The sequence below is a fragment of the Euprymna scolopes genome, chromosome 23 (assembly GCF_053919585.1).
Source record: "Euprymna scolopes isolate OS-2025 chromosome 23, ASM5391958v1, whole genome shotgun sequence".
NCBI classification, from domain to species: Eukaryota; Metazoa; Mollusca; class Cephalopoda; order Sepiida; family Sepiolidae; genus Euprymna; species Euprymna scolopes.
In genome coordinates, this window is record NC_136504.1 from 67,961,042 (window position 1) to 67,980,521 (window position 19,480).

The window sequence follows — 19,480 nt, forward strand, 5'->3', positions numbered from 1 at the left end:
AAATTACTCGTTTGCCGTAATTTTAAACATTATTTTCGTTTTCAGCGACCTCGTAAATCGTCAAAAGTGGTAATTTTAAAGGAATTTTTGAGGGTGGGGTAATTCTTCATATTTACCTAAAATTGTTTTAGGTACACTTGTACAGTTTAACCAAGACATTAAAAAAAATGAAAATATCGAAAAAAGGTTATATTGTACGTATTCGTTATGGACGAAGTTCTCCGAAAAAAAAATTTCACTTAATTTCTAAAGTAATTTTTATTTTAGGTACTAGTGCAGACTGCAGAGTAGAGTGATCCGGACGTAAATAATAACGTTATTTAAAAAGACATTCTTAACATGGGGAGGGGAGGGTGTTTTGTACCTATTCTATACTTCAACCTTACAATTGAATAAAAATCATATAAAACTTTAATTAAACGTGGAAATACGATTTAAAAAAATAGCGCGGATCGGATCACTCTCTGCAGCTGCACTAGCACCTTTACAGCGAAAAAACAATTTGTTATGATACCGAGCAAAAAGTTCGATCTTTAGGAAGAAAAGTTAGTAATAAAGATGGGGAGGGAGTGTCGGCGCTTTAACTGGAGTTATCTCCCAGTGGCGTGTTTAACAAATTTCATAATGGCTGACTTCAACGCGCTCCCATAAAAACGTGTTTTTCTGCTGTAAAATAAAAATACTTGATCAAATTAAATGAATTTTTTTTTCGGAGATCCTCAGTCCAAAACGGATGCGTACGAACCTTTTTTTTTCGATATTTTCATTTAATGTCTTGATTAAACTGTACAAGTACCAATAAATGTTTTGGTTTTCAAATATTTTTCCGTTCGAAAAAATAAAATAATTCTGATTTGTTACTTATTTGCCGTGTTATTTGACCAAGAAGAAATTAGAGTTATCGCCCCCCCCCCCAACAATGACCACCGTCCGCATACTGTAAAAGTGCCATAAAATTATTTTTTTTTTGTACTCATACAGAGAGTGATCCATGCTGAAATAACGAAAAGAAAAAGACATTCTTAACATGGGGAGGGGAGGGTGTTTTGTACCTATTCTATACTTCAACTTTACAAAAAATCATATAAAACTTTAATTAAACGTGGAAATACGATTTAAAAAATAGCGCGAATCACTCTGCACGAATTTTTTTTTAACCAGTAACACAAAATTAAAATGGCTGACTTGTTTACGCTAAGAAACAACAAAAAAAAAACAAAAAAAAAAACGGAAATGCATTCTAGTGGATTTAATTTCATAATAGCTAATGCAATTAAAAAGTCCGTTTCAGTACTTACACTATTGCATTTTGGATTCCAATAGATAATCAATTAATAAAATTGGCTGATGGTAATGAATAATTAACAAAACCACACTTCCTCCTAATGTTAATTATCGTTTTCTAAATAGTAAAGTTATTGAGAAACTTCTTATCTATTCTGTTCCAGCCTACAACTAGAATAAAAAAATAATGTTGAAGAGAAATACAAACACACGCGAGAAATCGTCAATTTTATCAACATGGAGATTGATAAAAAAAAAAAAAAAAGGCCGATTTGTTTACTATGGTCATCCACGAAATAGCAAGTTTAAAGCCCAAATTTAAGACAGAAACACAGTGACTAGAGTTTAAAGGGAATCATATAGTTCATTTGTGGGGAAACAGTTTTATAACGAATAAAACTAAAACTAAACATTTAAAAAACAAATCATTTTCAAGGTCTCGACTTTCCTCGGTTGTAATAATGTATTGCGACCGAATAAAAGAAAAGTTTATATATAAGAAAACAGAACAGAGTTTAATTATTCAAGTCATGCAGCAAGATTAGGTGCGCACAAAGATCACGCAGATAAACAATTTTCCGAAAATAAGCACAAGAAGATATTTTATGCCTAAAAAAAAAAAAAAAAATGAGTGTGAAAAAAAAAAAAATTCCATAACACCACTAACTTTTTGAAAAACTGTTGTTTTTTTCTTTTTTGTTTAATTTTTAGAACAAAACAATAAGAGCACATTAAAAAGGTGCCTATCAAAAGATGCAGAGTTTTTATGCTAATGTAATCGTGCATTTTCGATTGATAAAAGATAGAAAGATAAAATACAATTCTATTTTCATTCATCCTCCCTTTGAGCAAGGAGAGAAGCCATTGCATTGCTAGGACAGTTTGCACAACACATCATTAAACAGGACAGCGTGTCGAACAATGTGTCTGGCTTTGTTTTTTGTTCTTGACAAAAACTCACCATTAGAAACAATAAGACGAAAGAACAAATGTAGTAAATGCAAAAGACACTTACCTCTAAAGCAACAATCGTTATACGGAAACGAAGATAATGTATATTTCGATAAAACAAAATCAGGAGAATCCAAAATAAAAACAACAACACAGGGTCGACGTGACGTCACCATAACAATGAGATGCATCATGGGAAAACTAAAACTATATTATTTTTCTTCATGAATACAAAAATAAGTCTCATCTACGTTATCCCTTTTTAATATTTATTTTTTAATTTGATTTAATTTTATATTTATATATATAGCATATAACTATGTAAAAAAAAAAAGGTAAGCTAAACAAATCAGGTAAAATCCGAACATGATTTCGGTTTATTCCGCCTATGATCGAAAATGTTTTAGACGCATTTTGTTTTCATTTCATTTTTCATATGAATTGAATTTAAATTTAAATGAAACCTAATGCATTAAAAGTAAAAACAATTTTAACAAATTCACATATTTCTTTTAGCTTTATTTATAAATAGATAAATTAAAAACAATAAAAATAATTAATTAAAATTAATATTTTCAACATATTTAAAAGATGTGAAATCATTGATTTCACATCTTTTAAATATGTTGAATATAATGAAAGTAAATATTAAAAAGAACTCCCTGGGAGATCTTTCTTGAAAACTAGATTTTAATACAAAATTTAAGAAAAGTGTAAAGATACATAAAAAAAGCTATAATTTTAGTGAAAAATAAACAAAGACTGCCAACGGCAAATACGATAGTGGCTATAATTTATTTAAAAAAGTTGGAAATTTTAATTCTATATTTTTTAATCTAAGAAAAAAAAAGAGGGTGAAAAATGACGCTATAGCATTTTGGTCGAGTTACGAATGTAGTCTTAAAATTTTTAATTCATAATGTTTCGCTTCTTAAAATTTAGTTCGTAATAAATATTGAGAGAAAAAGTTTATTATGGGAAATTTTTACAAGCATTATTTTATTTATTGTCAATTTGTTTTTATCCGCTGATTAAATTCAACACGTCTCACTCCCGCGTCCGCCCCTACGTGATGAAGGGGCAGTAGTTAAGGGTGACTTCAATTACCGTAACGGCAATTTCTTGCACGCATTGGCTGTTCCAGTGGCCGCCCCCTGCTATTTTTTTTAATGCGTTTATCTCAATCAGCTCAAATATACAACTTCGATGGCGTATTAACGAAGAAAAACTGTATGTAGACAGACTTATTTGTTAATTTTATCGCCGACAACTTTGTTTAATTGTTTTGTTTTTCATTTGCATTTTGAAAACTATGTTTGTTATTCACTTTTATTTAGTCATCGAATATATCTCGTTTTGTTTTTTGTGCATGTTTTCATCTTTTCCAGTCGCGACAAAGCGAGCGAGCGCCCTTCTCTTTTTGCTGGTTTTTGGAGATCAAGTTTTTTTTTCCTTTTTGGGGGAAAAATAGAAAGTCGCACCAAAACAAAACCAGACGGAATTAAAACAATAGAAAATTCCGAATGGTTTATTGCGAGCCTTCAGCGCCTTTTCTGATATTTTCCGCAAAAAACAGGGGGGGGGGGGGGAAATAGCTTGACAGATTTTAAACTCACAACATGTACACTAGCTAAAAGTAAAGAGATGTATTAAACTCGCTTTTTCTACTTTTCTTTTAATGCATTTAATTTAAAAGTTAAACTTAAAAGCGTAAAGTATTTAAATAAAATGAAACGTATGTTAAAGATAAATATTGTAAAGGCACAATTAAAATCTATATGGTGACCATTCGCCGACCGCTTTTTCTTTGCTAGCATTAGTTTTTCTTTTCTTTTTTTTTGCCGGTCGTCCAATTAAAAAGTACTTAAAAAGATTTCAATAAATAAATTAATCGCATTTTTACCTTCAATTATTGAAGGGAATTCTTATTTTTTGTATGTTTTGCTGATTTTAATTTTGTACTCAAAGAATGTAAATGCCTACACATTTTCTTTCCTTTTTATATTCTTTTTACTAAACTAAATAAAGCCTCTTAGAAAATAGCGGGTATTTTTTTGGTATTCGCATATATTTTTAAGTTGAATAAATTTAATGATTTCAAATAAATTTTAAAATCATGTTTTGTTTATTTTAAAAAAATAAAAAATAAAGTTTAAATCGAAATAATTTTCTTTTCTCTTGCTACATGAGTGTTTTGCGCGAATCTTACATCGAAGCTGTTTAGTTAAAATTTTCGATTTTCAAATCGAAAACGAGGCGAAAAAGTAGCAAAAGGGACAAGTCGTAAAAATTTTGTTTTTTGGTTGTTTTTTTAAGATGAGGAAGGAATCCAACCAAAAAAAAAAAAAAAAATACAACAGTTAATTTATTGAAAAAAAAAAAAAAAGAAAGAAAATAAAGGAACTTAAGTGAGTTGGAATTTTATATTTATTTTGTTTAATATTTCTTTTTCGGAACTCTTTGAGAAGTAGATTTGGAAACCAGTTCCTTTATTTTCAACTGATGATTACTACTAGGGAAGGAACAAATGTACCCCTCCCCCCCCTTTATTATTTTTTTTCGCTTTAGATATTTGCCGATTTTATAATAGTTTTTTCCTTTCGGTTTACGTTTTAACAAATATTGGTAATCTTATCATTCCTACCTTCATAAAAGCCTGATTTTAAAGAAAATCATTAAAAAAAAATAGAATTAAAGTTATTTTATTTTTGCTATTTTCTTCAGAGATTATTCGCAATATTAAAATAGCTCGAAATATATTACATATCTGTAAATTTTGTAAATATTTTAATAAAATCTCTCATCTATTAGAACAAAAATTGAAATAGATTTGTTAATTTTTATTTTCGTATAGAAGAAAAAGAGTTGTTTTTTTTTAAACAAATACTTAATTACTTAATTCAAATTTTAGAAATTTATTAAAAAAGTTTCCTCTTTAAGGGCTTACGGAGAAAAAACATTTAAGTAAGTTGACACTTGTTTTATTTTTTCCTTTTTTTTTTACTTTTTGTTTGTAGAACGCACTTTGACTTTAGTTGTGATTACTGCAAGGAAAAGAAAAACGAAGTATTGGGATTGTTTAAGAAAATAAAAATATGAAGTAATTATATTTAGAAATATATAATTGAGTGACATCATAAAATAATAAAAAATACAGGAGATTTTTTTTAATACAGTGGAAAAATAAAACTGTTTTTGTTAGGTCATATTACTTCGTTGAAGTCTGAAAATTTTTATGCGCTCTTTTTGTGTTATATTGTGGAGTGAGAGAAAATGCGAATAAAAGCGATCGTTTTTAATCGTTTAAAGCAAACGATATTTGCATTTGTTTATTATCACAATTATTATTTCCCTATGTTAGTTTTAGTTTAAGATCGGTTTTAAAATTTTATTTTTACTGAATATTTTTGCGACGTTTGTTTGTTGCGGATATAATTTCCTCTTTTTCTTTACGACGCCATGCTAGTCAAACAAAACGGATTTTTTTTTATCCCAATAATATTTTTTTGCATTTTACGCCGATAATATTTAACTTAAAATTAACATTTCTTAATTGTTTTATCATATTGTAAGTATATCATGGGTATGTTTTTTTTTCTTTTTGTTTTAATTTTTCCTTTTTTTTTTTTTTTTTTTTTTTCAATTTTTTTGTTTTTAATTATCTAAACCACTTTTATAAGTTTGGATGACCACCGAATATGAATTTCATATGAAAAAGAAAGAAAAATAAACACAAAAAACTAATGAATAAACTTTTTGTTTGTTTTTAGTTTCTTCGTTTCTGTATAATTTTCATCCGTAAATAATATTTCGGACTGACGATATAAATCGGATGATTGAGACGCTTGCAAAAGGAATTGATTTTTAAAGCGAAAAACGATTATGCAACTTAGCGCGCAATACGACAGATCGAGTGTGATCCCCATCACTTATTGTTTATGCTTTGTTTATCTTTTTTTTTTTTTCCCAACAGCCAACATTTATTACAATGGTGAAGCTGAGAAAAAAAAAAAAAAAAAAAAAAAAGAAGGGACGTAAGCTTTTTTCCTGTAAAAGGGCGACATGGTTAGAGATCTGTAAAGAGCCTGTTGTTGTTGATGATGATGGTGATTCACATTATTTCATTATTGATAACTCAGCATTTTATTTCACTATTTTACAGCGTGCATACTGCATAGCATAGTATGTATGCTCTAAAACAATAAGTAAAACATTTAAAGATTGCAAATTTTTTATTTACCTTATTTACATAATATTTTCAAAAGTATACCACTTAATTTTAGTAGTACAATAAAGTTTGTTGATGTTGCAGCTAGCAGAAATTCTATCAAAAAAAGTAAAGGGAAAACTAAAAAAAATAATTTAAAATATAATTACGTAATTAAAAATTTTAGTTTTCACTTATTTTTTTATTTATTATTATGCTTAATAATTAAAAAAAATAAAAACATTCAATGTGTATTGATCAAAGTTACGTGTAGGCGAAGAAACACAGACGCGAAATCTTGTCAAATAGTTTTACAGAGATGATGAAACGTTTCTTGAAAGTCGCATTATAAAATCGAAATTTATAACGTGCGTGCGTTCAGTTTTATGTGATAAAAATAGATGTTTACATTTTTATATAAGGTTTTTAGAAATCTGTTCTAATTTATCCTCTATTTAATTTTTGACTTTAATGCATCTGTGTGTATTTATCAAAGTTACATAGAAGCGAGGGACATAAGCAATCTGTGAGTTTTATTGAATAGAGATTAGTTCTACTAACAACTTATTGTATAGTTGTTTGACCCCGAGGTCATTATCATTCAATAATGATGCGTGTTTTATCCCCCCCCCTTATTACTTTCCATTTCTTATATTTTCATTTGTATGTCCCACCCCACGCAGGTGTGTGTGACAGTGAGTGAGAGATTGCGTAGGGGTTCACTTTAAAAGTGAACATATTATGTCTAATATTTATTGCTTTTAAAATTAGGTTTGTATAACATAGAAACTGCTATTCTCTCACGTCTTAGCGAGCCTATGTTTTTTATTTTATTTTATTTTTTTATAACGTATCAAACAATAATCGAACAAGAGAATGGACCGAGAATTTTATGATTCGGGAAAACATGCATTGACAAGTATGTTTTTTTTTTTTTTTTTTTTTTCATATTTATTATTATTTTTTTTAAGAACATAAAATATCAAATGATAAGGAAATTCCTATGTTATAGATTTAATTGAAATTGCCGTTTTAAAGTAAATACAGTAAGGAGAAACCAATACATTTTTAGTAGATTTTTTTTCTTCTCGGATAGTAATGTTTATTTTGGGAGGTCAAGTCATTTTGACGACTTCATCGAAAAACACAAAAATCTTAGTACGCCCAAACTTAACACGTGTGGTTTTCGTACTGTTTTTTAGATTAGAAATAGAGGAAAAAAAAAAACTTATTTATTTGTCGTGTAGATAAGCTTTTAAAAGTTTTAATTACTAACCAGATATGTATTCGGAGTTGTCCTAGAGTTTTTTTTTTTTTTTTGCACGTTTATATATGAAGCTTGAATTTAACCTGAAAAACTATTAAAAAATAGCGCGGTGGCAAAAGTAGACAAGCACAATTTTTTTTTTTTTAAAGGATTAAAAACTTAATTTATTTGACCATTCAATTTATTAACTAAATTGTTATAAGACCAAAACTGATTTTTCTGGTAATGGTTTAATGTTTATTTATAAAATTATTAGATTAATTAATGCCCAAACTTATATGCTATTTAAATTTTTGGGTCAATGTTAAGTTTCTGTCCAACTCCTCCAAAAACATAAAAATGACGACTTGAAAGGTTTTCGGTGGTGCTGAAAACGAATATAACATTAAAATTTGGGGCAGATAAGTAGTTTTCATGATATGAAGAAATTACTTCTTCAAAAAGTGGGGGATCACTTTCCTATATAACTTTAACGTAAAATGAGCACACACTTTCTGGCCACCTAGTAATTTCTCCATATAAAAAATTTAACTGATATTCGTTTTCAGCACCCCCGAAAACCGGCGCTGTTTATTTACTAAGAGATTCGTGCATTTTTTCATTTCATAATTTAGGACGCTGTCAGTAAACTTACTGACAGCATTATTTACTGCGGTTTACAAAAACATTGTTTTTCGTTCCTTTTTTAGAGGGAGTATTCAATTATAGAACTTGTATAATTTTTAACAGGTGCTTCTGTAGTTTAATTAACCGTTTTTCCGTAAGTATGGTGCCGACATTAACCGAGCAGAAGAACCGTTTAATATTTCACAAAAGTTCTGTTTACATTAGGGGGGAGCGGTGGAAGGGCAAGGGGTGTTGTGGCGGCCGCCACCGCTCCCCCTAATGTAAACAGAATTTTTGTGAAATGTTAAACTGCAGAAGCAAAGCAAAGCACATGTTAAAAACTATACAAGTTCTATAATGTAAAAAAAAAAAAAAAAAAAAAAACCCGAAAAACGAAAGTATGTTCGTGTAAACTTACTGACAGCATTATTAGCGTCCTAAATTTGGAGATGAAAAATGAACGAATCTCTTAGTAAAATAACAGCGCCGGTTTTCGGTGGTGCTGAAAACGAATATCACAGTTAAATTTATTTATAAAGAAATTACTAGATGGCCAGAAAGCGGATGCTCATTTTACGTTAATTTATATAGGAAAGTGATCCCCCACTTTTTGAAAAAGCAATTTCTTCATATCATGAAAACTACTTATCTGCCCCAAATTTAAATGTGATATTCTGTTTAGCAGCACCAGCACCACCGAAAATCTATAAAAGTCATCATTTTAAAGTTTTTTGGGGGAGTTGGAAAGAAATTTGACATTGACCCAAAAATTTAAATATCATATAAGTTTAGGCATTAATTAATCTAATAATTTTAAAAATAAAGATTAAACCATCGCTCAATCTTAAAAATAAATAAAAACTTACAATGATGTAAGTTATGTAGAAACGAGGAAACAGTAAACACAAACTCGAAAAGAAAATTGAGAAACGGCAGCTTACCCCCCCCCTAAAAACACCCACACACACTTGTGTGAAATTCAAATGATTTTAATATTTAGATTGCTATTCTTATTATTATGGTTGCTATATTCACAACGTTTCGGTCGATGTAATTTCCGACTTTCTTCCCGTGGATATTTTCATGCATAAAAGTTCTCAGTCGGGTTTTACATCGGCCGAAGCGTAGTAAATATAGCTACCAAGATGAAAATAGTAGTTCGAATAATACAAATTATCAGTCCTCGGCAACATGTGAAAATCTTATTAGTCACGAACCCAAAATAATTGAATAAATAATAATAAAACATTTATTTTCATTTATTGACGCCCGTAAATAATAAAGTAATTAATTTCCAATAAAGTGCGTGGTTTTAGCAGCAGCAACAGTAGCAGAATAATCACTACTATTAATTATCTAGTAGTAGTCGTAGTGTGTTTTTAAGAAATCATGTTTTCTTGTAAATAACTAGTGTTATTTTTAAGCGCATTTTAATGTTAAAAATTGATGGAAAAGAAATAACAATTTCTTTGTGCTTTTAAACGACAAGTTTGTAATAACTCAAAAAAGATTATAAATGCTTCCACTTAAATTTTGTGTATAGCAATTTACAACTTATTTCTCAACTAAAAAAAAAAAAAAAAAAAAAAATAAGTGGGAACCTTTTTATTCATTTACTACATTATATTTTGATTTTTCTCAACAGTTTTAGTCATTTCAAAATGAATATTTATTCATGTGAGTGTCGTTTTCGCTTTGGGGGAGATTCCCCTAGTGTTGTTGTGGTGGGTGTACAATAATTTTGAGGATAGCGAATATTTTCTTTTTTAAGAATTTTTTTTCTATTCATGACCTTTTCTTGACATAAAAATAATGCGAAATTTGTCATTCTTCTTTTTTCAGTGTAATTTTTTGTAATGTTCAAATAAAATAAATAAATCACAGTTTAAAATGAGATTTTTCTTTTCGTACATGTCTTGTCTACAACTTATGATCTAGTGATCACGTGATTTCATGAAACCTGGATTATTAATTGGGATTTTTTTAAATAAAATTCTCCAACCACTTCTCGTGTGTATTTCACGCCTTCTTCATCATCATCATCATCATCATTTATTATTGATGAAATCGAAAAAATGCAATAACTTAAATTACTAAAAGCGCATTGTATAACATTATTATAAAAAATAATTTAATTGCGGAATTAAATTCGCCACACAGCATTTCTGTTTAACAAGTCAGCCATTTTATTTATTTCAGTTTATTTTTTAAAAGGAGAAAAAAATGAATTAATTCGTGACCATTTGAAATTTAACTTAAAATTCTTAGCAAATATTAAAAGATTTTGAAAAATTAAAAAGTTTTGAAAGCTATTTAAATTTAATCCAATAATTTTATAAGTAGACATTAAAAACGGTAAATGTTTACTTTAACTACAACAGAACACCAACCAATAAAATTTATTTTTTTGATAGGTTTTCGGCGTCGGTGACAACGAATCTGATATTCAAACCCGTCGCAAATTTACCGTTTGCATGGTATTAACCCCTGAACCCTCGCACTATTTTGTGCCAACTCACCACCATCGTTTATGCTTTTCTTACATGATGCATTCGCGCACGGACGCGCGTAATGTGTCACATCGCGGAAGAATTTTTTAGCAGACATTTGGAACAAGAAAGTTTTCAAAAACAAAAATGTGGTTCATTTTTCTGTGTTACGTAGTTTTTGATGCTTTTTAATTGATCTAAAAAAATTAAGTTTTCATGAGCGATTTGCAAAAACATTTTTATTTTTCGTTTTTTCAATTTTTTTTTTTTAGAGGGGATGTGGTTAAGACTTGTACAACATTTAACAGGTTGCGTCTACAGTTTAATTTACCGTTTTTCTGTAAGTAACGCGCCGACATACACCGAGCCACAAAAATTCTGTTTACATTGGGGGTAGGGCGGTGAAGGGGCAGGGAAAGGGGGGGGGACAGGTGGTGCCGTGCCCTCCACCGCCCTACCCCCCATATAAACAGAATTTTTGTGAAAAATTGAACAGTTCTTCTGCTCGGTGTGTCGGCGCGGTAAAACGGTGGGGTGGAGGGGGGGGGAAACGGTAAATTAAACTGTAGAATCACTTAAATGTTGTACAAGTTCTATAATTGAATAACCCCCCTCAAAAAAAAAAACGAAAAATAAAAATGCTTTTGTAGACCGCTCGTGAAAACCAATTTTTTTTTAGATCAATTAAAAACGCATCAAAAACTACGTAAACACAGAAAAATGAACCACATTTTGTTGTTTTTGAAAACTTGTCTGCTTAAAAATTCTTCCGCGATGTGACAAGTCACCTTACTACGCACGTCCATGCGCGAATGCATCATGTAAGAATAGCATAAACGATGGCGGTTAGTTAGTTGTCACAAAATAGTGCGAGGGTTTAGAGGTTAATACCATGCTAACAGTATATTTGCGACGGGTTTGAATATCAGATTCCTTGTCGGCGACCCTGAAAACCTATAAAAAAATCAAATTTTATTGGTCGATGTTCTGTTGTAGTTAAAGTAAACATTTACCTTAAAACTATCTTTTTTAACAAAATTATAACAATTTAGCTTAATAATTTCATGACCAAACGATTTATCAATTTGATCTTATTAATTTGGTATCCCCCCCCCAAAAAAAAACTCACAAATGAAAGTAAAAAGAATCCCGGGCAACGCCAGGTCAGTATAGGAGCTAGTTTAATATTACAGATGGTAGTTTTGTTTGTAAAATTATTTGTGAATTATTTTTTGGCGTACAAAAATGAAATATTAAAAAAAAAATCAATGCATGAATATTTATATAACATAACATAAATTGCGAAAATTTTAATTTTGTAAAATTTACCCTTTTTTATGCGCTAAATCCACGTTTATTTTACAAATTAAGTTATTTGATTTTTAAGAATTCGTGCTTTTTTTTCATATTTTATAATATAAAATTTTTCTCAACTGTTAGTGAAATAGAAGTGTTCTTTTTGAAATTTCTTGAATTAAATTTCAAAAAGTGGATTTTTTAAAAATTAAAATAAATTCGGTACTCCTTGGTTGTTGAGTTCCATGGCGACCAGCATAAAAAAAACAAGCGTCGCTCCCTTCCTGACGCAAGCACACATAACATTTTTTTATTTACTGACGTTGTTGTCGTAGTAACTAAACGATTATTTGTCATATTATTTATTTGTTTATTTTTTTTTTACAGATATTTGTTTTTTAAATGACGACTTTTATCGACTTTTTTTTTAATAGCATTTGCGGATGGGTAAAAAACGAAAAAAAAAATAACTAAACCATTTACTGAAAATTTCTCAGCATCTTAACTTTGATAACATTTATTTGTTAAAAATATTTGTAAAAGTGAGAAATTATCAGTAAATGGTTTAGTTATTTTTTTTTTGTTTTTTACCCATCATCCGCAAATGCTATTAAAAAAAAGTCGATAAAAAGCTGTCATTTAAAAAGAAATTAAAAAACAAATGTCTGTAAAAGTGAGACATTATTAATAAATGTTTAGTAACTCTTTTTTTAATATTCATAAAGTGTAAAACTTTTTCAAAATAAATAAATAATGTGACAAATAATCGTTTAGTTTTACTACAACGTCAGTAAATAAAAAAAAATGTTACGTGTGTTTGCGTCAGGAAGGGAGCGCTCAGCGCCGCTTGTTTTTTTATACTGGTCGCCATGGAACTCAACGCCCAAGGAGTACTATAAATTCGTTCGAACACATTGAACGTAAAAATAAATTAATTCAGAATTAGTTTTCTTCTATTTCGGAACTTACATCGGAGGTTACATTGGTTACAGTCAAGATGCAAATCCAAATAAATGAATTCAAAATTATTGTTTACTTAACTTTTAAACAGTTCTTTTGGAAATATGATTTCATTTCAAATAATTTTTTTTAGGTTTTAAATAGTTTTGTCAACTATTACTACTGTACGTTAAAATTTATTTTCATTATTTAATTGATTTATTTTATTTTAACCTATATTTACATTTTATGGTTCATATGTGTAGTGAGTGCTTAGTTAAAACTTGAAAACAAATGTAACGTAAAACGATTATCTCTTCTTTTTCTCAAATACAATTTCACTTCTGACTTACACTTTTTATTTACTAGTAATCGCATATTTATTGAAAAAAAAAATGCAATGAGATAAAAAGTACTAAATGAAAAAAATATTGAGTTTAAAAATAATTACGAAATTGCATTTTTGTTTCTCTGTAAAAATGCCAATCATTTGAATATGTTGTTAATAATTGAAAAAAAAAAAAAGAAATTACTTCGCGAAAGTGCTAGTGCATTTACTGATCCACGCTATTTTTTAAATCGTATTTTCAAGTTTAAGTAAAGTTTTATGATATCTGTTTTTATTAAATTGTGAGGTTAAAGTACAGACTAGGTACAAACCACCCTCCCCTCCCATGTTAAGAATGGTTTTCTAAATAATAACGTTATTATTTCAGCACTGGTACCAAAATATCCAATTTAAATTGGCTTTAAAATTCTTAGCAAATCTTCATGTATTAAAAGTTTGGGAAGCTTTTTTACATCCAATAATTTTACCTAAACTAAAACATTACTTAAATTAGAATTATTTGATTCAATTAGTACTCTGTTGTTGTTGTTGTTATTATTATTATTATTATTATTATTATTATAATAATAATAATTATTAAAAAAATATTTACCTTTCAAGATCCTATTATTAATAATAATAATTTGATTAAAAATAAAAACAAGCAAACATGGTTTTGAAAAAAAAAAAAAAAAAAAAAAAAAAGGAAGAAAAGTGAAACAAATATGAAATTAAAATAACTCCCGGTCAACACCAGGTAGGTTCAGTTCAATATTTTAATTTGATAATTTCCGAGTTAAATCACAGTCTTCTTTCTGGTTAGATTATTTCTTTAAAATGTAATTTGATTAAAACAGAAAAAAACAGCATCATACTGATGACACTTTTTTTTTTTTTTTTTAGTTTAATGTATGCAGGAATTACTTTTCAATGCAATGGATGGAATTCTAACGATCTATGCATTAAAAAAAATGCTTGGAAACATTGTTTTTTTAAGAGTAATTTTAAAATGAATTTTAAGAAAATCTCGTCTAGATTTAATTTTCTATATCGGCATTGCCCGGGTTGTTTTCTTTTTTTTTTTTTTTTTTTTTTTTTTTTTTAAAGTTATTTTGGTATTTAACGTGGCAGTTGTGTGTTTTAGCATTTTTGTTTTCGTTTTAGAAGAGTTCCGTTTGTGGCAAGGAAAAACTAACAAAACACTTCATATTAAGAATGGCTTTCTAAATTTTCACAGGAATGTTAAAATGCACAAATGCTTTTTACGCTATTGTAATTTTTATTTAAATAATTCATTATTAGTAAAATGTATTAATAATTTATTATTTACTAAGTAAATATTAAAAACAATGTAAGTCGCGCAGAGATGAGAAACAGTAAACACGCATAAACAGAAGTCGTTTGTTTATTGTTTCGTTTCATAATTCTATTAAAGTAGAGATGAAAATAACTTTTATTTTATCGTATGCATTTTTTAACAAACATGATTGTTTTTAATCTTCTGTAATTTTAATTTTCAGTGTTGTAAATTTAAATCTAGTATTTTGAATTCGAAATAACTTGTTGACAAGATCCTACTGCAAAGCACCTTTAACATTACCAAACGATTAAACAATAATTTTGGCGAAATTGGGAATCGTTTTCAAGAAAATTAGATTCATTAATAAAAAAACAACACCCAAACAAATATATATTTAAAAAAATCTTTCTAAAATATTTTGTGATTTGAAATGAGAATTGATTATTTGTATTTACTATTATTTTCATTTTGGTTGTTATCTTGGTTTCAGCCGATGTAACCTCCGACCTTCTTCGGGTAAGTCTTTCGAATGAGAACGTCTCCAAGTTCCCAAAGGCGCATCTCAAGAAGATCGGAGATTAAATCGGTCGAAACTAAGATTAGAATAAGTGACCGACTAAATTGAAATAATACTCCTAAAAGTAGTTTTAGTATTTCTATATGGCCACTTTATTTTCATGTCCTCGTAATCATCTTATAATACCCCCCTCCAAGAGAAAACGAACAACAAAAAATGCCAAGTTTTTTCCCATTCTTCAAGAAATGAAAATGTCTGAGGAGAGGGTACATTTTCATGTAGACGATTTCTTTTTTTATTTTCTTTATTTTTATTTTAAATATTTCTTTTTCTGTTTATAATTTTCATTTCCATTTCATATGAATATTTTATCCTAAAAATATTCTGAAATGTAACAAAAGAATCATATTTGCATTACAAACCAGAAAAAAACACTTTGTTTAATGTTTTTCCCCTTTTCCTAAGAACAAAAAATTCTACATTTAAGGAGAGACAGAGGAAGGATCATTGTATTATTTAAAAAAAAAAAAAAAAAAAAAAAAATGGCAAGTGCTTTCCCCGTCTGTGGTTGTGGGTAGTAGCTGCATAGCTTATATCGATGTTAGGTAATGGTGGTGGTGATGATGATGATGATGATGAATGCAGTTATCTAAGTTGCCTGGTGTGAAGCTTCCCAGATATACGAGAACAAAACTACTGCTACCAGCATCACCATCATAATCATGATCAGTAGCAAATGGCAATAGATTTCGGAAACTTGTAGCAAATCTATATGTATTTGCCTCATTTCCTAGGTTCACTTTCTTGGAATCATCACTCTCTCATTTATAATATTCGTTTCACTCTTGAAGCAGTACTGATATTTAACATTTAGAACTTAGTAAAAGCTTAGCAAACAATACGATTTTTTAAAAATTAATTATTTTTTTTACTTTAAAAACTTAAACGTTTTGACATAAGATTTATGTCAAATTAATATTAAAAAAAAATTTTGTTTGGCTTTCAAGAATTTCTAAATGTTTTAAATATATAAAACGTATTGCTATAAAATATGCTTATGGCAAGTCACCTACACAGAAGTGTTTTTCATTTCTGAGAGAAGCATCTTAGGAATTCGTGTATGTTTATATATTTATACAGTATTCACTCTTAAACTAATTAACTGATCATCATGAATTTTGGAAAACAGCTACTAGACTTAAGGTCAGATAATGTTGACTATTTAGTTTTCATGCAAAGGGGAAAAGAGGGAATGGAAACCCTTTGTGAAAATTCAGAATATTCTGATTTTTTTTTTTTAATTATAACAAGATATTATACATCAATCAACAAATATTCTCCAAATTTCAGTATCTATGGAGCATTGTAAAGAGTAGTTAGAGGGTATAATATGGACACAATGTTCCATTTAAAAATTTAATATTTCAGATTTGGATTCATTTTGATCCATAATCATTTAACACCAATTAAACAAGATTCCATGAATTTAAATTTCTTTTTAAGGCACATTAAACTTAAGCCTTAAATTTTCAAGAATCAAAATCATGTAAGATATAAACAAATGAATGCTAAATTTAAATGATCACTAAGCACCCATATATAACTTTAAAGACAGTTTTGTATATACACAAACAGTGTGTGTGTGTATGTATATATGTATATATGTATTAATACTTGAAGCAAAGAATGCATGTCGTTTCATTATGATGAAATGACATGCATTAATCTTGACAATACCTATGTGTTGATTTTTACATCTTGGAGTGACTTCACTTTAAAGTGTTGTATGATATTGACTTCACTTTAAAGTGTTGTATGATATTGACTTCACTTTAAAGTGTTGTATGATATTGACTTCACTTTAAAGTGTTGTATGATATTGACTTCACTTTAAAGTGTTGTATGATATTGAGAATCGTTTTGTGATTCTAAAATTGTGAATTAAAAAAAACAACAAAATATATATATATATTTTTTTTTTAAATTTTTTTTTTCATAATAACTAAATTTTAAAATCAAACAAAACTTCAGATTTTTTTTTTTTTACTTTCATTCCTATCATGTGTCATCTGAAGGATTCTGATTAGGTTTATTTTAACCTCGATAAGTGACTATCATATAGAATTGATCATTTAACACCTTTGACTGTTAGACCATGTATATATATCTGACAGAATAAGAAAAAATCAACCTTTGTGGATTAAATAAAAAAAAAAAACAGTTTTCAATTTTGTACATGAAAGCAGAAAGTGAACCATGGCATCCTTATAACTTTGTTTCCCCTCTTTTTTTTTTGTCTTTACTTGTCACATAGCATTGCTTTTTTTCCTAATTGCCAATGTAGCTCAATCGGTTAACATATTGTATAGGGGTTGTGAGTTCGAATCTCACTGAGGGCATAAGTATTTTTACTCTGATTATGCCCTAAAACAAACTTTAACATTTAAAATTGTAATGTTAAGATTTATATTATATTTTTGGATGTTACTTTCACATTTTGGTTGATTGTAACCTAATCTTGTTCTTGTGTATCTGTTGAACTCAAGAATTTTTCTGTTAAACTCGTGGTGTAATGGATAAAGTGCTAAAGTATTCTGGAGGTTGAAGGTGCAGATGATAGCCAGAATATTGCTACAAATTACAAAAAACTTGTATCTGGTCATGGCTGATAGAACGAGAGAAAATTACTTGTTCAAAATTCTGTACAAATTCCTGAGTTTGACGAGATACACCTAAAGGTCAAAGGTTAAAAATGGTCTAAAATGTGTGAATAATATCCAAGATGAGAATAGTGATACCTATAATCCAAATCCTAAGCCCTCATCTCAAAAAATAATATCAAGCATATAGGTTTTTTTGCTTTTATTTTGTTTTGTAATTTATGAAAATTAGGAGCCTGCTGGTAAGAGATAAGATTGAGAAATAATGAATACAAACTATTTCAAATTTGAAAAGCTGATTTGTTTTAATAGTTCTTGCAGAAATTGATCTTTTGAGTCATCTTGTTAGAATGAATATTGTATCAGGCGAAATTTTTTTTTTTTTTACCTCATTTTCTAGTTTTTATCTAAAAAAAAAAAAAAAAATCTATGTAAATAAGAGTAATCATGTTTGTTTTTGCAAACAATTTTGACAAAAGAATCTTAAATTACTGTGGATATAACCTTGATCAGGACTGTCCGCAAAGACCACTATGCTGACATCATACTATGTTTGCAACGTCCATAATGTTGACTTAATTAGATATATACAAGATGTTCGTATTATTTGAATTCTTTGTATTACTGTTCTCATCTTGAATGTTATTTTAACGTTTTGGTTGACCTTTTTCAAATGTACTTTGTCGAACTTGTGAATTTGCACAGAATTTCAAATGGAACCCTTTATTTAATCAATGGGAACCGCATTCTCTCGTTTTGTTAGCCATGACTGGGTAGAAGTCCTTAGTAATTTGTATTTGTATTTTGAGTGTCGCTTGCACTGAAGATTGTACCTTCAACCTCCAGAAGAGTGTAACTTATAATTGAATTTAACCAAGTATTTAATGCACTAACTTATGGGTCTTTACGAATTACTTACCCAGTCATGGCTGACAGAACAAAAACATGTTACCACCTTGTATTAGAGAAAAGATTCCATTCAAAATTCTGTCCAGATTTCTGTGTTTAACAGAAAAAATCTTGAATTTGACAGAAAGACAACAAGATGTATTCGAAAAAGATTGGAGTTTATATTAACTGAAATGTGGAAATGATACCCAAGATAAAAACAGTATCCGAACAATCTAAATAATACAAAAATCAATCCTCATCTCAAAAATTCAGAAACATATGAGGCGTGTCTGAAAATTAATGCAACTGAAGGTGTTATGTGAGCTGTGGTCGAAAAATAAATGAATAGCGTAATATCTTGAGAGGATATAGATTTCTACTTTTGTTTGATTTTGTTAACGTCTCTTTTTCGCTACAACAATGCTCATAATATTCTGAGCACCCTGCAGTTTCTTGTAGAGGATAATATTGCTATGCTGGAACAACATTCCTGTTTGCCTAAGTTTGCTTGGTGTGACTTTCCTTTACTCAAGATGAATCGGGTCATTAAAGAGATCTCCACAGTAGACATGAAGAGGGCAAAGATGAGAGACATTGCAGAAAAATCCTTTCATTGAATGACAGAAAAATAGGAAAGTCCGTTTAACACAACAGTGTGAAAAGATACTTTTAATGAAAAACCATGTAGTTTGCTGTTTAGAAATAAAATAAATTGTGAATTTTCAAACATTGTTATAATTAGCCA

The 19,480-nt window shown here is 28.8% G+C and overlaps 2 protein-coding genes across 5 annotated transcripts in view; one reads left to right on the top strand and one right to left on the bottom strand.

Moving 5' to 3' along the window:
* The window catches only part of LOC145245979 (uncharacterized), a 74,952-nt gene extending 72,496 nt beyond the window's left edge, over positions 1-2,456 (bottom strand). Inside the window, exon 1 of the mRNA XM_080107770.1 lies at positions 2,300-2,456. The gene's annotated coding sequence lies outside the window, so the exon portion shown is untranslated. The remainder of the gene's footprint in view (positions 1-2,299) is intronic.
* An 821-nt stretch (positions 2,457-3,277) lies between these two features.
* Positions 3,278-19,480, top strand: part of LOC145245978 (lethal(3)malignant brain tumor-like protein 3) — a 140,016-nt gene continuing 123,813 nt past the window's right edge. For 2 of the 4 annotated variants that reach the window (XM_080107766.1, XM_080107768.1), the window contains exon 1: positions 3,278-3,465. The gene's annotated coding sequence lies outside the window, so the exon portion shown is untranslated. Of the gene's footprint in view, positions 3,466-12,595; positions 14,125-19,480 lie in introns of those variants that run through there. The other 2 variants (XM_080107769.1, XM_080107767.1) reach the window with 2 other exon arrangements.